General features: G+C 39.7%; 3 non-coding genes across 3 annotated transcripts; all 3 read left to right on the top strand.

The window, feature by feature from the left end:
* The first annotated feature begins 7374 nt into the window (after positions 1-7374).
* trnaa-cgc (transfer RNA alanine (anticodon CGC)) lies at positions 7375-7446 on the top strand. Its single transcript has one exon. It is a non-coding gene; the product is annotated as a tRNA-Ala (tRNA).
* A 479-nt stretch (positions 7447-7925) lies between these two features.
* trnaa-cgc (transfer RNA alanine (anticodon CGC)) lies at positions 7926-7997 on the top strand. Its single transcript has one exon. It is a non-coding gene; the product is annotated as a tRNA-Ala (tRNA).
* Positions 7998-10755: 2758 nt separating this feature from the next.
* On the top strand, positions 10756-10827 carry trnaa-cgc (transfer RNA alanine (anticodon CGC)). Its single transcript has one exon. It is a non-coding gene; the product is annotated as a tRNA-Ala (tRNA).
* Positions 10828-18532: the final 7705 nt, after the last annotated feature.

Below are 18532 nucleotides of genomic sequence, written 5' to 3' on the forward strand. Positions count from 1 at the left end.
AAAGCAGACCGAGCGGGAAATCTGCGCGCTAACACCGGCGCTTTCCCTCGCCGGCCGGGCAGCAAAGCGCGTGGCCGGTACTGCGAGCAAGTGGAGCGCCATCACGACGTAGAACCCTCGACGCAGGACGTTCCCCCCGTGCAGTCCTCCAGGCCCTCCCGTGGTGATCAGCCGTCCAAACCAGCATGCAGCCGTCTTACAGCGTCACCCGCAGTCGCTCCGCCGGTCTCACAGCTGAACTGTGAACCGCTCCTCGCCAGGCAGAAGGGCCCCACCCAGCGCTCGCGGGCACCGCTGCAAGACTTTTGGGTGGGGGCACCTATGGAGCGAATGGGCGTGGACACTCACAGCCAGGGGCGAGATTTTGCTGCTGGCGAGCAGGTGTGGGTGTGTTCCTCCGGAAGGAGAAGGAGGGGGCTCTCGACCGGGCGTGTGTCTCACTGGGTGGGCCCCGGCACGGTAATTGCTCGGCTCTCCGATGTCATCTACCGGGTGCGGTTGGCGGGGCGGGTACGAGTTTTGCTCCACCGGGACCGTCTTGCGCCTTACCAGCCGCACGCCGATGAAACATTGAACTCTGTGGAGGCCGGACCGCCTCAGGACTATGTTCACGTTTATCCCTCACCTGCCAAAGGACGCCGGCGTTTCCACCGCCAGCGCCGACCGCCTCCACGCCTTCAAAACCAAGTTCGTCATGGTGACCAGGGACGGTCACAGCTCGGGTGGGGGCAGTGTGGCGTGGGCGGGGCGGCGGCTGACGACCAGCATGCCTTGCGGGGATGTCGGTGTGTTCACCATGATGGGGAAAGGTGTTTGGGTTAGTGACTTCGGCCCTGTTGTGTGTGTGTTGAGGGGTGTGACGTGTGAAATGTGCTCCAGTTCATGCTAGTGCTGTATTGGATGTAGGCTCCTGAGTGAAGGTGCTGCTCATGCCATACCTGCTGTGTGCTGAATAAAGTACTCCCAGCCATTGCATTGGGTAGCAAATAAGCTCACTCGTCTCTCCAGCATTCTTCCCGGCGTAAAAACGCTACAATATGTTATATATGTATATGTTCGTAAAGATGTATATGTTCGTACATCGGTCAGCAGTGTATTTTTTGCACAATTTCACCATTAACTTCCATAATCCCTAGCTGGACAACAGAAGCTGCTAGATGGATGGAATACTCATTGGTGCACCTTTTAAAGCTGTACATTTTAAATCTGCCATATATGCCATACAGGTAAAAGATACACAGTCTGTCCAAAAGTATGTGGACAACTGCCCATGACATCCATGCTCCAGGCCTTTCCCCAAAATAGAAAGCACACCGTTTGGCTAAAACAGGGGTCTCTAATCTAAGAGCCAGCATAGGTAGGCTTAGATTTACATACTGTAACAAGCAGGAGCTATTTCTGATCTAACTTGTATAATCAGCTCATCTTACTATTCAATAAACTATCAAGTTTAAGTTCTGTTTAGCTGCCTGCAACCACACCAGTCCATTGGTTTAGATTGTCCTTATGTCTGCTGTAGCGTTTAGATTCCTCTTCGCCGAAACTTAGAGGCCCAAACCTGTTCCAGCAGGACAATGTCCCTGTCCCTGTACACAAAGCGAGCTTCAAGACCGCATCATCTGTCAAGGTTATCATCTACCAACTCGAGAGTCCTGACTATCACTACCTGAACATCAACTGCACCTTAGACCACCTCACCAAACATCTCTCCCTATCCTATCTCTCTCTCATTAAGCTTTTGTGCAAAAATCTTCACAGTGATGCTTCAAAGTCTATTTAAAAACCTTCCCAGAATTCCCAGAGATTATTATAAAAAATAAATAAATAAATAAAAAACTGGAACATGATGTTCATCAAGCACATACAGTAGGAGTGTGATGTCAGGAGTAAACTTTTGGTCATAAAATGGACCTTTATTTTATGAGAGTGTACTGCGTGCATAATTGCACATTACCTTTACGCTTCAAATCTGAAACACTGGCCTCTCAGGAACTCCTTTAACAGCCCAAACATATGGAAATGACTTCAAGCAGAGGATGTTGCAATAACTTCCCTTGTGTTTGTGTGTGTGCATGTGTGTATATATACCAGCTTTTCTCTGACATAAAGAAAGACATTTTTTTCTGCTTCATTTCTTGTATGCCGGGATAAGAATATCCATTTGAAACCCTCGTTCTCTCTTTCTATATTAAATAATAAAAAATAGGGATCCTAATTTGAATTACAATCGAGTCGTTACATCACAGTGACTTTGGATTGCATCATGTTTCTGATCATTTAAAGCCATGAACTTCAAATTTCCTTCAAATGACTTTCTTCCTTTCCGTTTACTGTAAATCACTCTTAATAAGTCCATCCGGTAAACAAATAAATATCAACATCTGTGTAAATCAGCTCGAATTATACATAAACACGAAAAAGCTTATTATATGAACAGGCTTCCAGAAGTAATATTCATTATGAGTCCTAATGAGCGCTATAGACGCGAGCTTATGTAATTGTGTTTTGAAGTGTTTTTGAGTGCTTGCTGCAGGAGCTAGCGATTTCACAGCGGTTCGCTGAAGAGCTGCCGGAGATTGTTGTGCTCGCTCGCCGTCCTAAAGAAGCCACTCAGCTACTCTGTTTACTGTGAAAGCAAATCCCACTCGGTGATGGGTAATCTGAACCTAGGGTGAGACTGATGGAAAGTGGAGAAAAGGGGACTAGAGTGCGTGTGAGAGAGAAAGAAAGCAAGCGAGAAGGTGTGCACATGGTGGACCTTCATTTATCATTTATCAAGCTGGATGGGAACCCGTTGTAAATCATTCGCAGGAGTGTTTACACAAGATTGTTTTTTTAGTGTTCCAGTTAGTTCAGAAAAACATTTGCATTCTAACAAGAATGTCATGAGCATGTGAAATTGTGAAAAAATTCAAGAATTAAACAAAGAACGTGAAACTCAACTGATCTCTCTATGAGGTGCTACGATTTTATGCTCACATTTATAATCTCAGGATTAAAACGCTGTTTATTCCAATTATGTACATAAATTTAATTGTCATTTTGAATCCAATGACCAATGAATCTAATGTCATTTTGAATCTAATGATCAAACCCATAAACGAAGACAAATCTCACTAGTGATCCAATTAGAACAAATGAGATGTTGCTGTATAAAAGGAGTGAGTGTTTTTGAGTGTAACTGGGCAGCGTGTTGGCAGCATACAGCAGCGGTCATCTCGCACCTCCATGGTTGGGAGTTTGACTCTCGCCTATTGGGAGGAAAGTAGTATTAAATTCTTACAAGTCTCTTAAATTTTTCTTAGCCTCGGTTAACTAACTTTACTGAATACCAAATAGTGTAAAATCAGAAGCTAGTGCACTATGTAGGGTAGTGCCCTTGATCAGGAGTTAAAGAGGAATTTGGGATTCAGCCTCGTGTTAGAAGTTAGTTCGCTTTTTTTCCTCAAGTTAACTGTTAACAAAGGTGCGAGTTGTGTGTGTATCTGTTTGAGTTTCTCCATTCCCAGAGGTATTGAAGCATTCAACATTTTCCAAATACAATAACTAATTAGTGATAATAAACAACACAATGTATTAATAAACTTAATGCCAGATAGATCCAGACAGTTCACACGATTGGAAGTGGCTTGCAAAAGTGTTTCACTCGACCTGAAGGATTTTGTACGTATGTTTATTTCCATTCATTATACTTGATGTGAAATCTTACTGTATGCTCTAGTATTGTATTTACAAAGGGGTAAAGATGGAAAACTAATTCTATTAAGACATTCAATTTCCAACAGGGCTAAGATCAGAGCCCATAGTTCACAGTATTCATATCCATCCATTTTCATTTTACCCACTAACAAAATTCCCAGTGCCACAGTAAAAAAAAAAAAAGCAGCTCCATACTGTAGCATGATGCCACCACCACCATGTTTCGTCATAAGAATGATCTTTTGTATTTTTAGTTTGGTGAGTCATGAACCTTTTGGCATGTTGACAGATGCTCGCACTAACGTTACCTATCAGTAATAAAGGTTTAAAAGACGACACACACAGTTCAGAGGAAATTCGGAATGACTTAGAAGCAGTTGCTAAGAATAAAAAGTATTGTTTAAGATGACATACCGTTATCGGGGGGGAACGGTGGAAGGTTGGGGGTTCAAAGTTGGCATTGTTGAGTCCTTGAGCTAGGCCGGTAATACTATCTGCTCCAGGGGGCGCTGTATCCTGCAAATTCATATTCTTGCACTCTAAATAGCTTTCTAACTATGATATACAAAAAAAAATTATTTTACTGTGCTGAAAGGTACATGTGACAGTTAACTAAATCTTAATCTGATGTGTTTCGCTCCTGAACTTGCTTCTGTGACTGGTTTTCAATGTGCAGGACTTTTGGCAGGCAGCTGCTCTTCCTTCTTTTGCATTCTTTGTATTTACCGATGCAAAGAATGCAATTTTTTTTTCAATTATGGTGAATTATGCGAACTATAGTTCTTTTTGGCTTATATCTTACAACATTCCTTGATTCCAGACGCGGTTGTTTTCATACTTTGCTACTCAGCCCTAGGCTTGTTTGCGGGTCCAAATGAACATTTTGAAATACTAGGCTGATGCAATTACCAACTCAGCTCTGTAATTCATAGGCTCTTGTTCTCTCCTCAAGAGTTCTACTTTCTACTAGTTATTTCAGCAACAACAACAAAACAAACCACCACAAAATATACCTTATTATACATATATATAGTACTTTTGTGCACCTGGACCCTCATGTATCAACTAGGAGTAAAGTGTAAAGTGCGTGATATATTAGAAGAAACTTTTTGTGGATCAACTGTATTTTGGCGTGTCTACGAAAAAAATGCACAATGGGTGAAAAATAAACAATGTGTGATTTTGGCGTTGGGTAAATCATGGAGTTATTCACAAACAAGTTCATAAAAGGTGTTGAAAAGAAGCGCATTTATTTTTTATTTTATTTTTTTTTACACACACACATCAAAATATTATCTGTCTTCATGAAATAATGTCCTCTAGGGTGCCTCTAAAGTAGATAAAAAGTGATAACGTGTGGCTTTTATAGTGGAGAACATGATGATGTGCCCTCTAGGGTTCTGCTACTTGTGAGGAAAAGTGACAGCGCCCTCTAGGGTGCCATTCTAAAGGTAAATATGTGACGCGGTGCCCGTAGGGTTCTCCTGTGAGCGAGGAAACATGATGAAATGCCTTAATAGATGTCAGTTCAGTGAAGTTCCTTACTTATGAGATGCAGTGCCCTTTACATGCAGGGAAACGTGCTGTCTTGGGGATGCTCTCATGAAGGTGGTGTGTGTGCACGTGTGTGTGTGTGTTGGCTATGAACTATTTAGCTATTTGTTACTGGTATATAATTGATAATCAATGTGTTCAATTTACCCGGTGGACAGGATGGTGGGCACCCAAGGCCCACCCATGCCCACAGGTACCAAAGGCCAGCCTGTCCAGTCTGCTTTCACAAAAACTCCAATGCAGAACAAATTACTGAAAAAAGTCAATGCTGTCCACCAGAGCACCCAGTTCCCCACACCCGTTGACACCACAGCAAACCCACAGAAACCCTTTGTAATCACACCCTGAGGGGCCAAAGCCACCCCGGTGACACAAGGGGAGCCCCACATCCTAGATAGCTTTCATGTTAATGGTTATAATCTTTTGGCTGTTTTTGTTTATCCTTGTTCATTTTTGTTTATCCTGTCACACTGAGCATTCTGTGACAGGCCTAAAGCGACTTCTTCCTGTAAATGTAATTTAAGTATGTAAATTTATTTAAATGTGACCTATTCACTTTTACCAACCTTTCACCACTAAGCAGGCAGGTGGGTTTTTAACAGCATTTGATTTATTTATGTATTATTTTTTTCTCTACAGCTATATTGTCCGTGCCTCTCCTTTTCCTTTAGGTTAGTGTTTCAGTCGATCAGTCCGTATTTCTGTACGTGTGTGGGAGTTCATATGTTGCAAATTCTAAATAAAGGTGATGCATTCAATGTTATTTTTCTCACGGCTTACGGGACGAACGCAATACTGTCTAACAAGACATCCAGTGACCTGGTTAATCAAGGACAAGAAGATGTTTAAATAAGAAGGTAACTGCCTGGAGTCTGACTCCTCCTCTTCCTCATACAGTATAATTATAATGGCAATAAAGAAATCTGTTGATTATTAACAAAACACACATTTCCATGTTCTAGACTGTAATATGATCAGGTCCCGATTTGAGGCATTGTGTGTGTATCTGTTTGAGTTTCTCCATTCCCAGAGGTATTGAAGCATTCAACATTTTCCAAGTACAATAACTAATTAGTGATAATAACCAACACAATGTATTAATAAACTTAATGCAAGATAGATCCAGACACTTCACACTATTGGAAGTGGCTTGCGAAAGTGTTTCACTCGACCTGAAGGATTTTGTACATGTTTATTTCCATTCATTATACTTGATGTGAATTCTTACTGTATGCTCTAGTATTGGCATTTCCCAGTGCCACAGTTAAAAAAAAAGCGGCTCCATACTGTAGCATGATGCCACCACCACCATGTTTCATCATAAGAATGATCTTTTGTATTTTTTAGTTTGTTATAATTTCTGTTTGTTTGAATAGTTTTTTTTTTACTTCAGGTATTGATCTATGTTGTTAAAGTCTTCTTTAGTCAACTCAGAGGTTTCCGTGTATGCAGTTCTCAATTTAATCCATGAACTTTCCTCATTTTGTCCAATGTTGGCACTGAGTCATTGATTTGCAGGTTGGCAATCAAGAGTCACAATGTCTTGTGCATGACAATATCATGCCCTATCAGGGTTTACCATACAGTATGCTTTGAATCCAACTTTTTAAAAAACTCAGACATGGGGAACGCATGCTTTAATGTATATGTGCCACATACAAAAACACCATGCAGCTGGTGTAGAGGCAATATGGACTTGGTTTGTTGGCTAGATTTTAAAGAAAGCAAATCTATTTTTAGTCAGAGCACACGCATGTGTAGGGTCTCATTAGCATGGTAATGGTTTTGGCCATTGTGGGTCTGGGTAACAACTCAGTAGATTAGGGTTCAAGCCCCGGTAATACCAAGCTGCCACTGTTGCGAATTGGATCAATGCCCTTAACCCACCTGCCCTGGCTGACCCAGTGTTCTGATTCCAACCCACTAATAAACTGGTATCTGGCAAAAAAAAAAGTTGCACTGTTATGATATGTGGTAAATATACATTCTTCGTCCTCTATACAAGAACATACATCCTGGTGTATAAATGTTTCTTATTGCGCTTCTGTAGAGACTCGTTTCATGGAGAAATGTTGAAAAATGAAAACCTTGGGAAAAGGAACAATCTAGCTGAACACGGATGGGGATGTAGCTCAGAGGTAGAGCGCATGCTTCGCATGTATGAGGTCCTGGGTTCAATCCCCAGCATCTCCATGTTTTGGGCAGTAATAGCTTCTACCACAAGGCTGAATCCAAAATCACTCTACAACCCTTGATCAAGAGCACTACTTGAGGTGCAAAACAAGTGCTTTTATACACTAGAGCATATCCATTTAAAGCTATTTCAGATTTAACCCCAGAACCTGGAAGTTAATGGAGCTGGTATTGTAAAGCATAATAAATTGAAACATAAAGAGAAACTTGACTGTCCACCACCTCCATGGTTTATTCTCCTCCACGTTTGGTTACATAGAACCCATAAGAATTTAAAAGAATTTACTTTCACCTGTTAGTTACACTAACCCTTGGTCGCTGAATGTCGGCCACCAGCTCCGACAGTCACGTTTGTCACACTTTTGAGGTTGTGCTGTTGCGATAAATATCAGCACGGCTTTGATATGATATTCATCACAACAGCACTCCCTCTTGTCAGATATTGCTTAATTATAATGCATTTTATTTCAGTAACGTATGGGGATGTAGCTCAGAGGTAGAGCGCATGCTTCGCATGTGTGAGGTCCTGGGTTCAATCGCCAGCATCTCCATGTTTTGGCCAGTGGTGGCTCTGGATAACTGATCAGTAGATTGGGGTTAAAGCCCTTGGAATGCCAAGCTGGACCTATTTTTCTCTTGAGCAAGAAACTGATTCTTTTAGTACAACCTGTCGTATGAATCTTCCTTATCGCCCATCTGTAGAGGCTTGCTTCATTGAGGACTCTTGAAGATGAACCCCTGGTCAAGAGGAACAATCTACCAGCAGAATATTAACAGTGTGGTGGTCCTTGGCTGGATTTCTAACAAGTAAATCTTTTAGCAATAATTTCCATAATAGTTTTGTAATTCATTTTTCGTTTGCAATTGCATGGGGATGTAGCATGCATAGCGTGCATGCTTTGCATGTATGTTGTCTTGGGTTCAATACCTGACATCTCCATGTTTTGGCCAGCAAAGTAGACTAATACATGCAAAGTAGACTAATTGCTATTCCCAGATTGCATGTAGTGTGAGCATGTGCGCCCTATAAAGTACTGGCACCCTGTCCAATCCTCGTTCCCAAATTCTCCTGGGATCATTTTTCCTGCCACACTTCTGTAGAGACTTGTTTTATGGAGACCCCTGTGGACTCACCTGTGTACCTTTATTTTAATTTCATCCACTGAGACTTTTAAGAGTGCTGGTTGGATTGTTAGTGGCTTCACTCGTTAGTCGAAGTCTTGCTCGGATGTGCAGCTTCCACTTTCTGATCAATGATCCCACAGCGGTAAAAGAGACATTCAGACTCTCTGATATTTTCTTGTACCCATTTCTCGCTCGGTGCATTTCAATTACTCTCATTTCAACTGAACTCTTCTTTGTCTTCATTTTATCAGTGATTTCCCAACAAAGGCAAATGACCCTTGCCAAGGGTGATTTTTATATCTCGAGAGAGAACTTTAATTTAAAGACTTGCAGACAGTGCCTAATTATGATCAATTATGGTCAAATAAGTGTCACCTTAGTGTCGTTTGTGATTAATTTGTCATTTGCATAAACAAAGAGCTGCTGAAGCACATCAGTTTCTATATACCATAAGGTTTTTATTTCTTCTTATTATTAAAGTCGGTAGATAGCTTTGAAAAAAAAAAAAATTATAAGGAGGCGTTCAAGACAAATCAATTTCTTCCGAATGAATGCGTGAAAGCAATTGACATTTACAGAAGTCTTCAAGCACAATACAGTGATGAGACTCTTGGGTGCAAATATTTTAAAAAAGGCTATACAGTACTTCCATACACACATCATTTACCAACACCACTTGCACATTACAGGAAGTCATCTGGGAGTTGACACACACCCCTGATCTCGCTCCAGGCCATTTCCACATGTCTGAGCCATTAAAGGAGTTCCTGGGAGGCCAGCATTTCAGACGTGAAGCAGGCAGTTTGTTTATGGCTCTGACGTACTGAAAAAAACCTTTTTACCTTGATGGTATCCAAGCACTAGTGTTTCCATCAGGTGGTGCTATTCATTAGGTGATGCTAAATAGCTAACTTTATTGAGACTGTTGTATGGATTCTACAACAGTGCCTTGCAAAAGTATTCATACCCCTTGAACTTTTGCACATTTTGCTACCGTAGCTGTGCGTGCCTTGGCTCCTGATCTGATTAATTAAGTGTTTCTTGTGTTTTAGGATGCTGTTGGTAACCTCTGAGGACAGAACAGCTGTATTTATACTGAGATTAAATTACACACAGATGGACTCTATTTACTAATTAGGTGACATCTGAAGGCGATTTTAGTTAGGGGGATCAGACTAAAGGGGGCTGAATATAAACGCTTTTCAGATTTCTATTTGTAAAATAAATTTTTAAGGCTCTGAGTGAGTGTTCTAAGCGTTCTAATGCTCTATAGCTGAGTGCTCTAAGTTCAAGGGGTATTTTTGCAAGGCACTGTACGTTGAATCAAGAACCTTGTATTGACCGATATGTTGTGATGCGCTGCGTTATTACACCCTTTTACATTATTATTTTTTTTCTTTCAGTTTTGACCCAGGTGCAGATGTCCATCTTTATCCTCCTTCATCCTCTGGAGGGTTTCAGAGATTTGTGGTCTTGTCCGTGTGTATGATCCATATGGACGCATATTGGCATCTTAATAGTTTGCATTATATCAGCATTTGAAAAATCCTGGTATTGATTTTGGATACTAAATGCCATGTTGTTAAAATTACAAGCTGGACACACACACACACACTGATTTGTTGTTTTATGTAATTCCGATACCTCTACACGAAACCAATCATGTTCACCCCACCCCAAAAAAAATAATAACCTGTGCACTTATTCGGTCATTTTGTTATGCAAAGCGGTAAATGCAATTGCAAATTGCCTCTCAGTGCCAGAGAATTGCATGTGAAGGTGATGATGTGGGGGAGGAAATGTGAAAATTGGACAGAGTGAAACAATGAGGGAGAGAGAGAGAGAGAGAGAGAGAGAGAGAACAATCTGGACAATCTTAACATTGTTTTAAATGCCAAAATCATGGGTTTGTCCGGCCAAGTGAAAAATTCCTGAAGATTGTAGCAGATAAGGGAAAGGCAAGACGTCTTTCTGTTCTTTTTCTTGCATCTTGTTGTTCAGGATGCTGCATTTTTCCCCCCACTTGAGGCATGATATACTCACGTAGCAGTCATGATGTTGAAGAATTGATTCAACTATATATATATATATATAAAATTCAAGGGTGGTCGTAAGTTAAAAAGAGCTTACCTTGGTGAAAGGCAACAAACTGCTTTATCTACTGGAGCTCTGCCTCATTCCTGTGGGGATGTAGCTCAGTGGTAGAGCGCATGCTTCGCATGTATGAGGTCCTGGGTTCAATCCCCAGCATCTCCATGTTTTGGACAGGCGTGGTTCTGGGATACTGATTCGAAGTTTGGCGCCGGTAATGCCAAGCTGTCACATTTGGGCCCTTAAGCAAGGCCTATGTGTGATGTGTGAGGGCTGACCAAGCCATGTGCTCGCACCCCAACTTACTATCAAGTTGGAAAATGCAAGGAAAGAATTTACCCTTGAAACTAAAAGCTTCGTTTATCCTGGGAACAAATTCTCGTATTAAACCTTTATGCATAAATCTCATTAATGGGATTAAACTACTAATGGATATCTTAATCTAAAAAAAAAGGAATCCTGTTATATTTCAGCAAGGAAGAAGAAGCCAACATGAAGAGCAATAAATAGAAGAATAGTCGTGAATGATGGAGGAAAAATGCAACACACACACACACACACACACACACACACAATGCTCTGTTGTATGGTCTGACACAGGGCCATGCCAAATAAGTCATTAAAATCCTTCGTTTTGCCGCTTGTTTACCTTAGAAGCAGGCGTCTGAAACGAAACCACCAGCGTCGCACTGGAACCATTATAACTCCTGCTACAGTTGCATAAGGTGCATGTTGATTGTGGTGACATTTCGGCCTGAAAGGTCAGACATATTATTTTGTCAGTGCAAGAAAACCATGCAGACGATGTGTCCTCTGAGAAGCTCTGAATAACACCAGTGACATATCCGAAGGTCTAACTCTCTTGACCAGCTCGGACGTATGAAAGGATTGAAGAAATAGATATTAATTTAATTTAATACAGATTCCGAAGAAACTGCAACAAAAAAAAGGTATTTTCCTTCACTTAGTATTAAAACCAGGGATCAGGCGTAGCTCAGTGGTTAAGGCACTGGACTAAGGTTCGGAAGATTCCAGGTTCAAACCCCACAACCACCAAGTTGCCACTGTTGGGCCCTTAAGCAAGGCCCTTAACCCTCAACTGCTCAGGTGTATAATGAGATAAAAATGTAAGTCGCTCTGGATAAGAGCGTCTGCCAAATGCCTTAATGTAAATGTAAAACCAATTAAATCAAGTCTGTGCTCAGTTTCACAATTTATTCATCATTTTATCAGTTGAAAATGCAAAGATCACAGGAATATGAATCATAAATGGCGGAAGCAACGTCGCACCCGAGCGTTAGTGTGATTTATTGGGCATCGGTTAATCAAACTGTATTAATAATTACACGATCATTAGTGCGGGCAGGCGTGCACACAGTGAAAGCTTACTTCATTTTCTGCTCCACTTTCCTTTCCTGCACTTCCATTGGCTGTCAGTCATCAACCTTCGAGCATTTGAGTGACAGAACCTTCTCGCCACATTTTCTCCCCACCCTACCGAGATAATTACATAGTCAAAGAGTGACAAAATATCCCAAGATTGTGATCATATACTGCGGACTGAAAGATCTTTAACAGCATTCACCAGGCCCGACTCTGACGAGTATCCCCCTCTTGTTGAACTATTTAAGTACAACTCAAAGCGCTTCCTTTTGAGGGTTCAATAGCATGCATCTGTAGCATGAGCGGAAGCACCGCGCTCGCCAATGGGTTCTTGAGTTTCTCAGCCATATGATGCTCAGACTAAGCAGAAATGAAGCAGATGCACGTCTGTGGAATTATAATAGATCTCTGCAGTGGTTTAATGTTTAAAGTGAAAAGGGGGAGGATAGGATTTCGAAAACACAAAAACGTGGTTGTATGTCAGCCATTTTATTTGATGTAGGTTATGTCTAAGATATTTCTTTTCTGTTTGTAAAAAAAAATAAAAAATCCATATTAAGTCAGTGAAATGATTAAGCTGCAATGTTAAATACACCTCGTGTAATTTTTTAAGCTTTATGATGGACGCAGGAAAATACATTTAATAAACACTGCCTGGCCAAAATAAAGCCACGCCAGGAGTCAAGAGCTTTCCACTGGATAATTACTGCAGTGATATGTTTCAACTCTGATTCAGATGAAACAAATTATTACCAAATTGTGAAACAACAACAGTAAAACTCATGACTATGTTTAATAGTGAATAAGAGTAACATGATTTCCGCACGCAGAATGTGAAAAGAACTCAAGGGATTGGGAATAAACAGCTGTGTAGCCTTAAGGAAAAAACTCATTAGTGAGATTAATCAGAAATCAAAAGTCTTCAGTTTGCTAGAAAGCATAAAGAATAGACTGTGGAGCAATGGGAAAAAGTTCATGTGGTCTGATCAGGTCCAGATTTACCCTGGTTCAGAGTGATGGGTGCATCAGGGTGAGAGGAGAGCGGATGAAGAGATGCTTAATGAAAAAGTGTTAATGATCAGGAGTTGCTTCAGTTGGTCAGGATTAATTTCAGCACTGGTATGTGGCAATAGAATGATCAGTGGATTCTTTTTTTTCCTTATGGCACGGGCATAAGGATTCATCTGGCTCAGAGATATTATTTCTCATGATTCATCATTTTCACACATGGCTTGACCACCACCTTAACCAGAGTCCAGACCTTAAACTTGGTAAGATTATTTGGGATGTGTTGGAGCGGCGAAGGCTTTACGTAGCAGTGCAACTCTTCCATCATCAATACAAGTTCTTGAAGAGAAATTAATGGGACTCTGGACAGAAATGAATATTGTGACATTGCATAAGCTTAAGGAAATGATGCCACAGTAAACGCGTGCCATAATCAAGGCAAACAAATAGGAGAGTGTGTTACATCTTTATATATATATATATATATATATATATATATATATATATATATATATATATTGTTTGTTTATTTGTTTGTTTTTTGGCCGGGCAGTGTATATATGCAAGGCATTTTTGCATTTTTGGTACAAATTCATAAAACTGCATGAATTATCAAACATCTTTCTCAAAACGTCATTTTGATTGAGTATGTTTTTAGAGCGAGTGTTTAATTCAACTATATATTCTCCATCTATTCTATAATTAATATTTCATAATACATGGTGGCACTTCATAACTGCACGCAAACAAATCTGACAGCTGGACTAGATGAAGTTTTTTTTTCCTGTGACAGATTCAACTTTGCATATTGTATGCCCTAAAGTTATAGCAGCAAATGCATGAATAAATTATGTCCAACGACAGACCTGAATGCATAACAGCACATAAATGGGTTTAATCAAATGCATCAATATTGTATATTCATGAGGCTCAGCTGATTTTCCAGTTTTCTGCTCAGGGTATCTTTTTCAGTGTCATCAACATAATAGGTGCACATAATTAAAACTGGTCTTTAGTTAAACATTTCAGTTTGCTCTTCGATTTAATTTTGCTACTAAAAAAGTCAAATTCGAACTGCTATAGTCGACGAATTTGACTTTTCACCTTTGGTCAGCGTGTGACATCCAGCACCAGCTGTTACAGCTGCAGGGCGTTCAAGTCAAACTGGGACTTTTGGGAGGACAATGTTCCAGGACAATGACTTACACTAAACATACATGCACATTGTTATATAGGACGTATTTGTGTGCTGTAGCTTCAGTAGACCTAAGAGACTTAAACATGTTCCAGCATTGTGATGCTCGTGTGCACACAGTAAGGTCCAACTCTGGAATGGAATGTTCGACAGGTCTATATGATTCCAAAAGCTGGCTGTCCACATACTTTTGGATATATAAAAATATCATAATTATTGTAAGGCGGCTTAGTGGTTACCTCCACGGCCCCTGGTTAGACTATACAGTATATTCAGCTAAGAATATCTAAGTTACCTACAGGCTTAAAACAAGCCATGGCTTCTGTTTATAATAATTAAAGCTATGTTATTTTTAATCCATGTGTATTATTTGGTCACTCAAGTCGTGGTGGTTGTGAGGGAAAAGGGTACAGACTGCCCTCTAGTGTAGATTTACAGCATTGCAACATCCACACAGGGAATCATTAAGGACTGTATTTAACAAAATGTAAGAAGTACAGGGTAAAGTGGTTTTACCTCACATTTAATACCAGGTCCATTTATTCAAATATGAGTAGCTGTGTTATTAAATGTAATATATTTCATCTAGTTTACTAAAATTTTATCTATATGCATACATGGATAGAACTTGAGTTCATTAAGTGAAGCATGTAATGTAATTGTTTTAAAATAAATGTAATTTTTTAAATAAAAAATATTTTTATTTATTTTAAAATAAATGTACTTTTTATTATATATATATTGTTTATTTAAGTTTTATTTCTTTTTAGATTTTTTGAATAAACATAGCAAGTTTTCTCTTAAAGACAAACTCAACAGTGAACTGTATTAAACTGCTTTCTTTTTCTTTTTTTTAACACCCAAGTCCAACGCATTATGAGAACCATTTAAGACTTACAATCGTGTGAAGACTGATAGCTAAAAAACCTGATTACATTTTACAGTCATTTTATATACAAGGTGTGTTCAAATCAAACAGAGACTTTTGATTGTGCAGAATAACAGAACATATTTATAAGAGTAAAAACTTCATTTATTTTTCTATATAATCCCCTGCTAATATATAATCCCCTGCTAATTTTGTAATGCTGTACAAAATTATTTAACTCAATTGAAAGCCATTACCTGGATTCTAGGTATAATCTGGATTATAGGACATTAGATTATGCAAAATAATAGTTTAAGTTAAGAAAGTCAAAACAATATTTATTTCTCTATGATCCCCTGCTACATTAACGTACATATCATAGTGTTTCACTAGTGCTTGGATACCATCAAGGCACAAAGTTTTTTCAGTAAGCCAAAGCCATGATCGGACTGCCTGTCTGTTTCACGTCCGAAACGTCGGCCTCCCAGGAACTCCTTTAATGGCCCAGACATGGGGAAATGGCTTGGGTCGAGGTCAGGACTGTATGGAGGATGTGGCAATAACTGCCAGCTTGAGTTCTTGTAATGTGCAAGTGGTGTTGGTAAATCGTCAATATTTTCTTAATAAACTTTCTAAACCAAATTAATTAAAGTGTAAATATATTAAACCATACTGTATTCTTTAATACCTAAAAGAAACTTTCCAAAAATTATTGTTACATTTTAATTAGATTTCATCTTTAGATTTTATAACAGTACTGTGTTTTATCTTGATGCAAATAAATTATATTGCATACAGTTTTTAATTTTTTTTTTTTTATTTATTTATTTTTTTTTACAGATTTTCTGTTTTTTTCTTGATTTTCTGCTTTTTTCACCCTACCTTCCAAAATTATGCCAGCAGGTGGATCTAGGTATAAATCTATCTGTGCAATATGTGTGTAGTGCCCTGTCATGGTGTTCCTGGCACTTCATCAAGACTGCATGTGAGGAAGTGAGTATTTCTCTTGAACATGGCCTCACACTGAAACAAATATGTTAATCCAACTAAACTGAAAGACTAGATCAGTGTTTTCCAAAGTGTGGGGCACAGTACCCTGGTGGGCCATGATGGTGGTACTGCCAAGTGAGCTACCAGAGATCATTTACAACTAGGATGTCGAACTGGAGCCAGGAAGGGCCATGTGGATGAAGGCTTTCATTCCAACCAAGCAGAAGCTACACCTGATAGTCTATTGAAAGCCAGGATCGACTAATTAAACAGGCTTGGCTTCTGCTTGGTTGGAATAAAAGCCTGCACCCACATGGCCCTTTTAGGATCCAATTTTACACCCTTGATTTACAATAAATAAATAAAGTTTTAAATTTTCATTTTAGTAAGTGATTTTGAAATTACTCGGGTATTTATGATAAAATATTTACGAAAAGTAATCATAACTTATAAAACAAAGCTATAGGATATTAAAATTCTGTTATTTTCTATTTATCTGAACTATTTGTACACCAGAGCGCATCCTATATGTCGTATTTAGCGATGAATCATATTTCCTGATCATAAGAGGAAAAAGCATTTTTTATTTCCCAGTGTAAGTCAGAAGACAGGCTTAACAATTTATTGTTTGCACTTAATCAACATGAATGCAGAATTGTTAATGAAATAAAATCATATATAATTAGAGAGAAATACATTCTGTGTGTCTCATGTGTTTAAGGTTTGGCTAAGCCATGGCAGATAAAAATTTTACAAATTAAGGTGCAGAAGTGAAGCAATTTTTTTTTAATAATTAAAAAATTTGTACGCAAATCAGCAACCACTCACTCACTCACTCACTCACTCATCGTCTATACCACTTTATCCTGCATACAGGGTTGCAGGGGGACTAAAACCTATCCGAGGAGACTTGGGGCACGAGGCAGGGTACACCGTGGACCCAGGAGGCGGGGTACACCCTGGACCCAGGAGACGGGGTACATCCTGGACAGGGTGCCAATCCATCGCAGAGCACACACAAATACAGACACACTTATTCACACACTACAGGCAAATTGGGAGCACCAACAAGCATAATCTGCATGTCTTTGGACTGTGGGAGGAAACCCACCAAGCACAGGGAACCCACCAAGCAGAGGCGGGAATTAACCCTGGCCAGGAATCGAACCTGGACCCTGTAGGCACAAGGTGACAATGCCAACCACTAAGCCACTGTGCCGCCGCCCATCAGTAACCATATTTATTTGAAATCAAATAGAAAGATTCAAGAACTTTCCTGTTATATGCACAATTTTCTTTGTGCGGTAAGAGTCACAAGATTTACATTATAGAATATTTTGCATGCTCTAGTAAAATAATAAAAGCAATATTTAATGGCTATAGGAACTTGTAGTATCACTGAAGCACCCAGCCCTTCCCCAATGGTGCGCCACCCCATTTTGCTCTTACTGTACGTGTGTGGTTGGACCAACATTTCCCAGGACATTAACTGTGATGATGCGGACCTCATAAATGCCCTCCAAGTAGTCTGATTTTTTTTTCCCCTTGTGGGGCTACGCTTCAAGACGTTCTCAGGAAAATCCCAAACAACTTCCTTCGGAAGGCTGTGTATTCCATCTCTGGGAAACTGGTTGACGCCATCTGGGCCTACATTGAAATTTAAAGATTTGATTTCATTGTCCAATTTAATAAAGTACAACTTGTTTCAATAAATTTGTATTAGAAATATGGAGATTTTTAATTGCCTAGTTACTTTTCACCCACCCTGTATCAAATTAAAGATCAAAAAATAAAAGATATAAGTAGATTACAAGTTCACATACTCTTACACACCTCATGACTATTACATGATGGATAATTTGGAAACGCTTAGCTTACAAGACATGTCTTTGGGTTGTGCAACAAATCCACAAGGACGGCAGAAGGTGAGGATCCTGCTTCGCTCTGTGGGTTTCCTCCTCAGTCCTGTGTCATGCCAATATTAGAGTATCCTGACACCAGTGAACAAAACAGCAATATTTTGTGTCCCGGGCCAGGAAACACTTCAGATCTTAATCCTATTGGACAAACAACAACAACAACAACAAAGCACTTTTTTGACAAACTCCTTTGTTTTGATTATGCAGGAATGGGCTGCCTTCAGTCAGGATGTGGCCCTGAACTTGACTGACTGCATGCCAGGGAGAAGATTGTAATTATATTATTATATTATAATACTTCTGATAAAAACATTTAAAAACACTGAAGCTGCAGACTTTGTGAAAATGTTTGTGTCGTGTATAAATGTGTTTACTTCATTGTGTATTGTGCAATAAACAGCCCTAATGACGTGTATACTTTTACTCTTAGTACTTTGGGGATTTTGTTGCTCTTTATAAAAAGCTTTAACATTTTTTTTCAGCATTGTCCACGGAGTAATCAGCGTC

This window comes from Clarias gariepinus, chromosome 19 (assembly GCF_024256425.1).
Source record: "Clarias gariepinus isolate MV-2021 ecotype Netherlands chromosome 19, CGAR_prim_01v2, whole genome shotgun sequence".
In the NCBI taxonomy this organism is placed as follows: domain Eukaryota; kingdom Metazoa; phylum Chordata; class Actinopteri; order Siluriformes; family Clariidae; genus Clarias; species Clarias gariepinus.